A 6,926-nucleotide genomic window follows, 5' to 3' on the forward strand; every position below is an offset into this window, starting at 1 on the left:
GTGAGGAAGCAAATAAGCCCACCAATACATCCCTCTTCAACCTTTTTTGACATGTCCCATAATATTAAGTCATTTAAATACACAAATGAGTACTCAAACATATTACAAAATAGCTACCTGAAACTTCCAAGAAACAATTCACTTTTTAAAATCACTGGTTTCTGAAATTACTATTGGAATTCATTCAGATTCATACAATTTATTCTTTCCCAATCGAGAATTTTTTTTGATTTTTAGAACACAGACCTTCAGGACCTGCAATTTTGCATCACTGGATGATGAGAGTATCCAGTGAGAGGAGCTCAGGCCCCACCCTCCACTGATGCAGCCAAGGAGGCACTGGCAGCCCGTGAGCCACAGCTATTGGTCCAAAGAGTGGTGGAGTGACCAGGCCTGAACCAATAACAGCCTTCCTGTGATACTCAACCCCGAGATAGAGTAGCAAGGAGGTGTGATAGCTTCCCTGTTGTTTTTCTGTTCAAGTACTTGCTTTTCACCATGGTGATTTAAGAACAGGCATCCCGACTTGGGAGTGGGACATGTCTCCATCTCCTTGCATCCAAATAAGAGGAGGATGTTCAGCAGTTAAGAGAAGTACGATGACTACTTCTCCTACCTCAAGTAATTTGAGTGTTAATGCTTATGATGATATTTATTTAATTTAACATCGGTTGTGTTTTCTTCTTGGTGCATTGACTTTTTTAGATTTGCTTTCTCTATAGGTATATTGCTGAATTTCAAAATAGTTAATACTTTTCCAATTCTTTTTCTTTTAATTGACCTCCAGTTTCCTCCATCAGTCAAGAGAGAACACACAGCAAGTCATGATGACCACCTACAGAGATGGGAAAGAACGCTATTCTTTTAACAAGTTACATTGCTAGTGTCAGAAGAAAGGTAACAAAACAATTTTTATGGTTGAGCAGACATTCCCATCTTTAAGGAGATCTAGTAAATGTGAAATGCATATGTACACTACACATTAGGGAGGGAGGGTGGAGGCCCAGATGGACACAGTAAGAGAATTTTATCTTGAAATTTTCTTGCCCTGCTTTAAAATATAAATTGGGTTTCATCATATGATAACTTTTCTAGATTTACTGTGCAGCTAACTCAGTTTTCTTAAATGCTTTATAAGCTTTTAAAAATATTCCATAATAATAATAAGCTAAAATCTTGATAAGGAGGATTATTTGTCCTAATTCCTGATCTATTGCTATCAAAGAGAGCTCTGGAAGTAAAATTGACCCTTGCATTCATGTAATTCTCAGTGAAGCTCTTTCTAGTCTCCTGACCTACCCACATCTTGCTCTAGAGCAAGTGGTTCTCTGTAAAATGCAGAATTCTACATCTGGGGTCTCTTATGTGAGAGTCTTATCTCTCTTTTGATGAGTCCATGAAATTTTTGCAGTTTATTCATCTTTAGTCTCATTGTTTGGCTAAGGGTGATATCCTTCCAAGGTTTTTACGTCCAAATCAATTGTTATTTTAACTTATCAAATATGTTCAAATAAAACTCTTAACACTGGTGATAAAATACTGATCTTTAAAGCAAATTATAAAACATTTCAAAGGACTGAATCCCACAATATGTTCTTGCTTCACAAAGTATAAAGCTAGAAATCATTTTTTTTTAAAAAACAATTAGAAAATCATCAACTTTGTCAAAAATCAGCAATATATTTTTAGAAAAATTATACAAGTAAAGAGGCACTGTGCCAGGAAATACACAATGATAATATTAATATATTAACATTCACCTGAATATTAACTTTCAAATTCTAGAAGAAAAAGAAAAATCTTTATTTGCTGATCATCATCTTCTTATTCGATGCAGCTGTCCAGAGACACGGAGCACTATGTGCGCTCTGGAAGTAAAATTGACCCTTGCATTCATGTAATTCTCAGTGAAGCTCTTTCTAGTTTCCTGACCTGCCCTCATCTTTCTCTAGAGCAAGTGGTTCTCTGTCAAATGCAGAATTCTACATGTGGGATCTTCTTCTGTGAGAGTCTTATCGCTCTTTTGATGAGTCCATGAAATTTTTGTAGTTTATTCAGCTTTAGCCTCACTGTTTGGCTAAGGGTGATATCCTTCCAAGGTTTTTACATCCAAATCAATTGTTATTTTAACTTATCATATATGTTCAAATAAAACTCTTAACACTGGTGATAACGTACTGAGCTTTAAAGCAAATTATAAAACATTTCAAGGGACTAAATCCCACAATATGTTCTTGCTTCACAAAGTATGAAGCTAGAAATCAATTTTTTTAAAGAAACAATTAGAAAATCATCAACTTTGTCAAAAATCAGCAATATATTTTTAGAAAATTTATACAAGTAAAGAGGCACTGTGCCAGGAAATACACAATGATAATATTAATATATTAACATTCACCTGAATATTAACTTTCAAATTCTAGAAGAAAAAGAAAAATCTTTATTTGCTGACCATCATCTTCTTATTCAATGCAACTGTCCAGAGACATGGGGCACTATGTGCTCTGGATTTCTATCCTTAAATCACCAAGATGAAAAACAAGTCAAGTAACAAAACCAGCTGACAGAGAATCCTACACTTTCAGCCTCAATTTCTGGCTGAATATCACAGGACGGCTGTTATTAGTTCAGGCCTGGTCACTCCACCACTCCTTGGACCAATAGCTGTGGCTCACTGGCTGCCAGTACTTCAATGGAGGCATAAGGGTGGTGCCTGAGCTGCTCTCACTGGATACTATCATCATCCAGTGATGCAAAATTGCAGCTCCTGAAGGTCTGTGTTCTAAAAATCAAAAAAATTCTGGATTGGGAACGAATAAATTGTATGAATTGAGAAATAAGGAAACAATCCCATTTACGATTGCATCAGAAACACGGAAATACCTAGGAATAAACCTACCTAAGGAGGTAAAAGACATATACTCGGAAAAGTATAAGACACTGATGAAAGAAAGTGAAGACAGGAGAGAGTGATCAACATGGTGGAGTAGTAGGATGTGAAAGTCACTCCTCCCACAAATACAACAAAAATACATCTACTTGGGGAGTGATTCTCACAGACTATCTACTGAACACTGGCAGAAGACCTCAAGCTTCTGAAAGTTCAAGAAAATCTCGACATAAATTGGTAGGAAAAAAGAAAAAAGAAAGGAATCAGGATGGGACCTGTGCCCAGGGAGGGACCTGTGAAAGCAGAAAGGTTCCTATACCATGGGAAGTCCCCTCACCAGCGGGGAGATCGTCTGGGACGAATGGGAAGCTTGGAGGTTCGGAGCAGAGCACAGCAATTGGTTTGCGGCAACCAGAACAGACAGAGAACGGCACAGATGGTCAACGGTGCAACCCTGCACTGGCCTGCCTGAGATGTGCATCCACCAGTGTGGGCAGGAGCTGGGTGCAGAAACTTGGGCTTTGGAGATCAGACCCAGGGACAGGACTGGGGCTGGCTGTGCAGAAACAGCCTGGGGCGGCTGGAATCTAGTGTGACTGCAACTGACGGTGTATGGGGAGGAAGCCTGGGCTGCCTTAAAGGCCAGGCGCCATTGTTTGGGGGTGCACGAGGGAAGGGGTGGGACTGCCATTGTAGCCTTTTTCTCTGTGTGCACTCACAGAGGGCAGGACACCACATGCATGGGCTCCAGGAGCTGCCTGGAGGGAGGCAAGCCACCGCCTCCATCACAGACTTTAGGAGCAGTCTCCAGCCGCCTCCGCTCCTGTCACGTGCTCTGGGGGCGCACCAGAGCCACCACTGCTGCCAAGAACCCCAAGACCAGACACCAGCCGCCGCATCTGCACACCCCTATCAAGGGGATAACAACCAGCACACGCTGAGGAAAGAGTCAACAGGCATCCATACTAAAAACAGACCTTGCACCAAATATATTAAACTCACACAAGCTACACAGGGACATCCCCACATATAAATAGCTCTCCAAAATCACAGTAGATAATTGTTTCTCCTAAACAACTCACAGAGTAAGAGAAATATAAGTAAAATGAAGAAGCAGAGGAACAACTCCCAGTTAAAAGACCAAGAGAATTCCCCTGAAAGAACAAATAATGAAACAGACCTCTTTAGTCTAATAGACACCAATTTCAAAAAGGAAATAATGAAAATAAATACTGAAGGAATTAAGAAAGGCTATCAACAGAAATGCAGAGTACTGTAAAAAGGAACTAGAAACTATAAAAAGGACCCCAGAAAAATTAGAAAACTCATTTGCAGAGATGAAAGCTGAGCTAAAGGCAATGAATAGCAAAATGAATAATGCAGAAGAATGAATAAGTGATCTGGAAGATAGAAGAATGGAAATCACCCAATCATAGGGTAAGAGAAATATAAGTAAAATGAAGAAGCAGAACCACTCCCAGTTAAAAGACCAAGAGATTTTCCTGAAAGAACAAACAATGAAACAGACCTCTTCAGTTTAATAAATACAGATTTCAAATAGGAGATAATGAAAATACTAAAGGAATTAAGAAAGGCCATTGACAGAAATGCAGAGTACTATCAAAAGGAGGTAGAAACTATAAGGGGGAGCCAAAAAAATTTGAAAACTCATTTGCTGAGATGAAAGTTGAGCTAAAGGCAATGAATACCAGAATGAATAATGCAGAAGAACAAATAAGTCATCTGGAAGACAGAAGAATGGAAATCACAAAATCAGAACAGCAGACAGAAAGCCAAATGAAAAAAGAAATGAAAGCAATATAAGAGATCTATGGGATCATATAAAGTATGCCAAACTACACATAATAGGGATTCCAGATGGGAAAGAAAGAGAAACGGGGATCGAAAATGTATTTGAAGATATTATGGCTGAAAACTTCCCAAAACTAAAGAAGGAAACAGAAATCCAGGTACAGGAAGCACAGAGGGTCCTAAACAAGATGAACTCAAACAGACCTACACCAAGACATATTATAATTAAGTGACAAAATTCAAAGATAAAGAGAAGATTCTAAAAGCAGCAAGAGAAAAACAAAGAGCTAATTACAAGGGTACCCCCATAAGGCTATAAGCTGATTTCTCTACAGAAAAGTTGCAGGCCAGAAGGGAGTGGCAAGATATATTCAAAATCCTAAAAGGGAACAATCTGCAACCTATGATACCCTACCAATCAGGATAATCATATAGAATAGAAGGAAAGATTTCTCAGACAAGCAAAAATGAAAAGAACACAGCAATACTAAATCTATTCTAAAAGAAATATTAAAAGGTCTTCTCTAAACAGAAAATAAGCAAGAATCTATAGGAAAGAGAAAGTCACAATTGGAAAATAAACCACTTAAATAAGCCCATACACAGATTTTTAAAAATCAAAACACTTTTGGGAAAAGCATGATAACCACAATGAACAACGAAAGGATAAACAAGAAGATGCAAAAGAGGACATCAAAATCATAAAATATTGGGGAGTAGAGTAAGAAAATGTAGAGTTCTTTTTTTTTATTAGAATTTGTTGGAGCCTATATGATTATCACTCTAAAACAGGTAGATATAGGAAGGGGTTATACTCGAAAAAGAGGGTGACCACAAATTAAAAACACACAATAGATTCACTAAAACCAAAAAGAAAAAAACACAAGCATAAAATAAAAGGAAATTATCAAACTACAAAAAGATAAAGAAAGGAACAGAGAAGAAACACACAATCAACTGGAAAACAAGGTTTAAAATAGCAATGAATTCATATATATCTATCAATAATTACCTTAAATGTCAATGGACTAAATGCTCCAGTCAAGAGACATAGAGTGGGCAGATTGGATTAAAAAAAAAACAAAACAAACAAGAGCCTATAATATGCTGCCTACAAGAGACCCACGTCACGGTAAAGGGCACACATAGGTTAAAAGTGAGGGGATCGAAAAAGATATTTCATGCAAATAGAAATGACAAGAAAGTGGGGGTTGTACAGTCATGTCAGACAAAATAGACTTTAAAACAAAGGCCATAATGAAAGATAAAGAGGGAAATTATATAACAGTGAAAGGATCAATACATGAGGAGGATTTTACACTCGTCAACATATATGCACCTAATATAGGAACACCTGAATACATAAAACAACTACTAACAGACATAAAGGGAGAAATTAACAGGAATACAATAAGAGAAGGAGAATTTAACACCCTTCTCACAGCAATGGATATATCTTCTATACAGAAAATCAATAAGGCAAGAGAGATCCTAAATGATACAATAGAACCATTAAACTTAATTGATATTTGCAGGACATTACCTAAAAAAAACCAGAATGAACATTCTTGTCACGTGCACATGGAACATTCTCTAGGATTGACCACATGCTAGGGCAAAAAACAAAAACTCAAAAATTTCAGAGTATAGAAATTATTTCAAGCATCTTCTGTGACCACAGGGACATGAAACTAGAAATCAACCACGGGAAAAGAAATGAGAAAAAAACGACTACATGGAGACTAAACAACATGCTACTAAAAAACTGTGGGTCAACAAGGAAATCAAAGAAGGAATTAAAGGAATTTAAAAATACCTTGAGACAGATGACAATGAAAACACAACCATACAAAAATCTATGGGATGCAGCAAAAGCAGGTCTTAGAGGGAAATTCATAGCTATGCCGGCCTTCCTCAAAAAACAAAAAAATCTCAAATACACAACTTACCTAACCACTTTAAAGAATTAGAAAAACAAGAATAAATAAAACCTAAAGACAGCAGAAGGAAGGAAATAATAAAGATCACAGAGGAAATCAATAAAACAGATATTAAAAAAGTAGGAAAAAAACAAAGAAAAAACAAGAGCTAGTTCTTTGAAAAGGTAAACAAAATTGGTGGAATAGAATCTGTAAAAAAAAAAAACCCAAACACTAAAACAAAAACAAAACTCCCTACAAATAAAAGTCCAAGGACAAATGGCTTCACAGGTGAATTCTACCAA

Source organism: Physeter macrocephalus, chromosome 21 (genome assembly GCF_002837175.3).
Source record: "Physeter macrocephalus isolate SW-GA chromosome 21, ASM283717v5, whole genome shotgun sequence".
NCBI classification, from domain to species: Eukaryota; Metazoa; Chordata; class Mammalia; order Artiodactyla; family Physeteridae; genus Physeter; species Physeter macrocephalus.